Source organism: Halichoerus grypus, chromosome 11 (genome assembly GCF_964656455.1).
Source record: "Halichoerus grypus chromosome 11, mHalGry1.hap1.1, whole genome shotgun sequence".
In the NCBI taxonomy this organism is placed as follows: Eukaryota; Metazoa; Chordata; class Mammalia; order Carnivora; family Phocidae; genus Halichoerus; species Halichoerus grypus.
In genome coordinates this window covers 17,790,232-17,796,231 of record NC_135722.1, presented here as the reverse complement: position 1 = coordinate 17,796,231, position 6,000 = coordinate 17,790,232, and the positions used below count along the sequence as shown (strand labels likewise).

Sequence of the window (6,000 nt, the reverse complement as noted above, 5' to 3'; positions counted from 1 at the left end):
ATGGTAGCGGTGTAATTTTGGTTGGAACCAGCACGGATTCCCAAGTCGTGACTGCAAAAAGTGAGTAATGCGCGCTGGCTGCGTCATGGCTCTAGTCACAGTTCATTCCGAACTGAGAAGGAATCGTGACTTTGCCTGGAGACGTCCCCTACATGGGAGACGGAGGAGGGGGGGTGGACAAGCCAGGGGAGACGGGGGTGGGGGGGGGAAGACCTATCCAATGAAAACCGCTGCCAGGGGGGCATTTGAACTCCGCCGCTTTCTGTCTCGCTCTCCCCACTCGTCCCGGTGCACCTCTCTCCCCCCTCCCGGCCGACGCGCTCTCTGGTGCGCTCGCTCGCTCTCCCGCTACCCGACGAGTCCTCAACAAGTTGGAGGAAGGCAGGAACGCAGGGGTTAAGCTCGGAAAGCAGCAATTACCAAGATCGTGACCCTCCCACACAGTACAGTAACTTATATACTTACCTGGAAGAGCCTGCTTTGCCGCTGGGCAAACACCCGTGGGGGGCGGGGAGGGGCGGGAGGGGAGCGGGCCGGTCAGAAAGGGACTCCTTCAAGCTGGCTGCAGTGCGGACGGGACCAGCGCGCTCTCGGAGCCTGCGGACCGAGGTAAGGAGGAAGGGGTTGGTACACTGGTCGGCCGGTGGTCTGTAGGTTCACTGATCCGCTGAGCAGAACTTTTTTTTCCCAGTTGCCCCGCGCCGCAGCGGCGGCGGGCGCAGACTGTGGAGCCCCCTCTGGCGCGGCGGGCGCGCCGACGCTCGGGGTGTGTGTGCGTGCGTCGGTCGGTCGCCTAGCCGAGGGGATGCCGTGGGAGGGTGGGTGGGTCGCAGAGCTGCCGAGGGTGATGGATGGGCGGAGAGGGTGGGTCGACAGGGACTTGGAGACGGTGACTACTTCGTCTAGATACGTTTATTCCCGGCTTGCTGAGCAAGAGTGTGTGTGCGCCCGCGCCCGCCCGCACGTCGATTCCAGGGTGGCAGAGAACAAATATGGCAACTTTCTTGCAATGTTTGCAGCATCCCACCCTGGCTGAGTTTTTCCCCGCTGGGGGACTACTGTTGGGGAGGGAGGTGATCTGAACATTCCTTTGCCCACACCCTTCTTGGATACTGGGTGGGTGGGGGGGGCAGAGCATTTATGGGAAGGGTGGCGCTGCACTGGGAGGAAAGAGGGCAACCCCTCAAAGTTTGGATGGATGGGATGGCAGAGGGGGCCTAGAGGGAGACAGGGGAGAGGGAAGGAGGGAGAACGAAAGAAAGAGATCACCCTCCTCCTTCCACCCTAGTCTCCCTTCCCCTCCCCTCTCTTTCCTCCTGCAGATGCTGGAATCTCCCGTCGTTGCGGGAGCCAGCGATCAGTGAGGGGCTCATCCCTTGTTGTTCCCCTCAACCTTCTGCAGAATGGGGAGAAGGGGGGCTGCAGCAACAAAAGGGCACCTGAGGCGAGTGGGCCATTAGACACCCAATATCTAAACGGGTTTGGGGAAGGGTGCAGAGGGAGGAGCTTCACCATTTCTCTTGAGGATTCAGAACTTTTTTTTTTTTTTTTTGAGGGGGGAGATTGAGACATTCTCATTTTTCTAGAAATAGGTTGACTAGCGTAGAGTTTGGGTTTATTTTATGTTCATCTTTGCCTGTCGTTTTCCGTCTGAATCTTCTGGCTTGGGTCCCGTTGGGAGAGGTCTGTCTCTCTTGAACCCTCCCTTGCTCAATATCCTGCACCTCTCCCCTCACTTGGGTTGGAATGGGGGTAGGGGTCCTGGCCAGCTTTTTTGCAACAACAAGATTTTAACGTGTTCCAGTCTGGGTTTTGTTGAATAATTAGAAATGGAAATATTTTTTTCCTCCCTCCCCCTTCTGAAAAAAAAAAAAAAAAAAGGGAAATGTGAGCTCTTTCCTGATTGGTGGGTGACGATTTTAGTCCGCACCAATGAGCTGGCGGCCTCGTCTGTATTTATTTAGTGCTCTGGGGGAGTTTTTCTCTTTACGCAGCGCCTGTAGTCACGGCTGGAACCTCGGTTGGGGGACTAGAAGGGACAAGAGCAGGTTCAGGGGAAATCCGAACTATACCTGTTCAGAGATCCGCGACCTTGCAGCCGGGGCTGGCGGAACCCTGAGAGGGGAACGTGGGTGATAGGCTAGATAGGCGGGGAGGCTCGGGGTGCTGGGTCTACGGAAGAGGGGTGGAGGCTGGGCGCCGGGATCCCTGGTTCCCCTCCGCGCTCCTCTTCTCGCCCTCCACACACCTCGCTCGCGTCTGTGCGGGCTGAGTTGGGGGGTCGCGGACGGTGTGGAGAAACGCAAGGATGGGTCGGGGGGCGCAGGGAGGGGCGGCAGAGGGGCGGGCGGCGCGCGGGGTGGGAAGGCTGAGCTGCGATGGAGCGCGCTGGGGAGACCCAGCGGGCTCGGCTCCGGGGTTCGGAGACATCCTGGGCTGAAGGCGGCGGCGGCGGCGGCGGACTGAAGAAGCCAGCAGATTCTGCCCTTCGCGAATCTTTTTGCGGTCTGGGCTTGCTGTACATAACTCAATAGCCGGAAGCCCTTACCCCAAAAAGCATTCGCGGAGAGCGCGCTCGTCGAGAAGACCGCAGCCAGCAGCGATAGTCGAAGCCCGCACCTTCCCGAAGCGGCTCGGTCCGAGCTTTTCCCAGCCCTTGCCCCGTTTTCCACGGAAGAAACAAACCTTTCCCTCCCGTCCTTCCCGCGCTCCCTGAGGCATTGGTCACCCGCCTGTCCTCCGCGCGGGTCCCCCGCCCCCAACTTTTAAATCGACTTTGTATCACAAGGGGAATTGGAGCGAGCGGTGTGCGTGTGTTTTCGGAGAAGTGGAAAGAAGCTAAAATACAATAAAAGTTTACAGAAGTTATGTCTTACCCCCACACCCCGAATAACCCCATTCACCCACTGAAAAAAAAAGGGGGGGGATCCGATCTTAAGGCCAAGTCAGTACCTGGAATATGAATCAGTTTAGGACATGTTCTGGTCATTTTTGACCCTAAGGATCCAACTCTGCAATATAGGGGTGGGGAAGCCCTTGAGGGAGGGGCGGGAGGCCTTCAGCATCCTCTGTCCTGGCGTGGGGGACCCGGAGGTGAGGCGAGCCCGTGTGAACTGGGTAGCTCCGAAAAAGAGGGAAAACACCCAGGCACCGCCCGCTCCCCGGAGTCTCTTCTTCCCCCCGCACCTGCTTCCAACCTAATTTGGGGTGTTTTGCAGCCTCAGGTCTCTCCCATCTCATCTTTTTTCAAAACTAAGTAGCACGGAAGGGGGTAAAACAGGCAAAAGCTGGGGAAACCCCCGCAGAGAAGGAGCTTTTGAGAGATGTGGTTGTACCGGACTGAGCAGCTTAGCTGCAGCAGCAGCCCTGTCTTGGCCCCTCCAGGCGCCCCGTCCTGGGGAGGGAGGCAAGGCTGCAGGGTTGAGGATCGTCTGTGGGTCCCCCTCCTCCCCTTGCTGTCGTTACCACTTCGGTTACAAGTGGCACAAATCAGGCCTTCACTATGCTTTGCGCCCGCGTCCTTCGCCAGCTAGAAACTGTGCTAGACGCCCTTAGGGACTGGACCAGAAGGACACACAGACACACACAGGCGCCCACAGGGATGAACACGGATAGAGGATGAGTCTAGGGATGTGAGAGCCTAAGACCCGAGGGCCGCGAAGCTTCCCATTTTCGGGGAGGGCCTTGAATTCCCCCCCGCACCCCAACCACCGTTCTTCCAGCAAACTAAATGCCCACCGTCATTCCTCTCTCGGTTAGCCAAGCACCCAGACTCTATCGTCTGCCGAAAAAGGAAAGTACTACGGAGTCCGAGAGTGCTGGACAGAGTCAATTTTTTATAGCTCAGCCTGCGGGAGGGCACAGAGAAAGCACTGAGGGCGAGGACTCCAACCTCTAAGGCTAAGTCAGAGTCCCTCTCCCCAGATAAAGGAGCTTTTCCCTCCCTGATTGCGTTTTCTGAGAGAGTAAAAGGGTCCCTAAGATCTGCAAAGGAGATGGAGCAAAAGCAAAAACCCTGGGGGGGGTTCCTCCCTGCTTCTCACCTGGGGCCGTCTGTGGAGCGATAGCTCCCGCCGAGGGAGAAGCGTAAGAGCCACGTTAGGTTAAAAATAGCTTCACCCTGTGTCCCTTCGGCTCCTCTTTGGTCTTTTGCTTCTGACATCCCCCACCTCCCCCCAGCCTGAGAGCCCTCCTCGCCCCAAAAGCCTGAACCTCCACCAGATTTGGGAGAGAGGTGACCTAAGAGAAGTGAACTTGCACAGAAGAGGTTGAGCCACCCGAGCTCAGGCTGTTTGGGGTTACCTCGTCCCCAGTCCCCTCACTTCTCCCACAGAGGCCAGGTTTGGGGCAGGGGCTCCAGAGCCCGGGAGCACCGGCCGAAGCCAGCGTCGTGCGCGCCAGAGCGAGTCCTTGGCTCGCCTCGCCTCAGCCAGACAACTGTTGCTGCCTTTAGGCAGCTGCTGCCTGCTGCAGCCCAGCTGCCCGGTGCCTGCTCGCCGGGCCGGGGCTGCTCACTGTGATCCGGGCCGGGCGTGGGGGGCTTGCGGAGAGGGGCGTCTCCATCCGGGTGGGAGCAGAGGGAAGGACCCCCTCCCCGTTGCCTTCACAATCAGTGAAAATCTGTGGCTTTTTGTGCCTCTTTCCTTCCTCTTCAAAACAGTTGCGTCAGCCCGAGGCCAGTGGGAGCTGATCTCCCCCTTTCTCCCCACTTTGCCTTTGCGGAGGAAGGAGGGCAAGGGGGGGGTAATCTCTTAGAACCTTCAAACTGCTAATGCACACCCCTCTTGAAAAAAGCCACGTCACCTAGGAAGCCAGGGGCCTGATGGAAACTTCCAGGCACTTGCATCTGATGTCAACCTCTGGAGTCCTATAGAGAAGGGGGTAGGGGGTGACAGCTGGAGACCCTTCCTCACCCAGTCTGCTTCTCCCTGGGGAGTGGGAAGTGTCCGAGAAACCCCTGGGGAAACTTGGCTCCTCGTGCGCAGTCAACTAGCTTAGTCTTTGACTGTGTTAGAAAATCAAGACGAGAGGCTGTCTCTGGAGTTAAGGAAGGAGTGAAGACACCTCAGAGATTCACCCCCTTCACCCTGGCCATCTGCCCCCTAGTGGCTGGGTCAGGCTAAGGGGTTCTGCCGGCAGCCACCGTCAGGCCCCCTTTTGGTTGCTCTGCACCTGCACTTCTCCCCCTCTGCCTCTCCTCCCGACCCGTGGCAGGAACCTGGTTTTCTCCCTTTGGCCCCTTTGCCCCATCTATCCTCTTTTCAAGACCTGGGGTTGCTTTGAGTCTTTCTGCCTTATCTGCCTTAGGTTGGAAGCAAAGGAAAGGATTGAGATTGAGTCAAAAGTACTGAGCACACTTGCTGCGATCTCAGACCAGACCCTCTTCTTTGTCCCAGAGACTTCCCAGACTGGGGGTAAGGTGAGGGAACTTTGTAGGCTCTCTGAAAAGCTCTCCTGTGGCATCAGCATCCCTGCTTTGTAGCTCTTGGCCCCTGATGTGCCCCTCTGCCCTTTTCCCTTCTTTCAGCCAACCCACTCCTTGATTTCCTATGAAATGTCCCTGCCCCCAGTCTCTCCCATTCTCCTCCTGAGCCAGCAGAGTAACCCTACCCATTTTTTGCCTTTTCAGGTAGTCAGACCTGTCCTGACAGCCGGAGGCCTACGTGAGGGGTGGCCACGGAAGGAGGGGGTCTCAGAGGCCACAGGAACTGAAGAATCTGAACACATGAGCTCCGGAGTCCCAGGTGAGTGCAAAGATACCTCAGCCCATGGCCCCTTGGCCTGGGCACAACCAAGGAGACTCTACACACACTCCGCACTTGGTGATGCAGCACAGGGAAATCAGGGATCTGGTGCTTGGGGACTGTCCTCAATGGCTTAATCTTTGGCAAGGAAAGGCACCCATCATAGAGGTCATTAGGAAAGACACAGTGTTCGCCGAGGCAGGCCCCCTTCCCGTTTTGTCCCCTGGCAGGGCTTGGGCCTGGGTGTGCGGAGGCC

At 57.8% G+C, this 6,000-nt stretch overlaps 1 long non-coding RNA gene across 1 annotated transcript in view; it reads left to right on the top strand.

Annotated features, from left to right (window-relative positions):
• The first annotated feature begins 233 nt into the window (after positions 1–233).
• Positions 234–6,000, top strand: part of LOC118539275 (uncharacterized) — a 97,105-nt gene continuing 91,338 nt past the window's right edge. The window contains exons 1-2 of the long non-coding RNA XR_004919086.2: positions 234–609; positions 5,630–5,744. This is a non-coding gene — a long non-coding RNA (uncharacterized LOC118539275). The remainder of the gene's footprint in view (positions 610–5,629; positions 5,745–6,000) is intronic.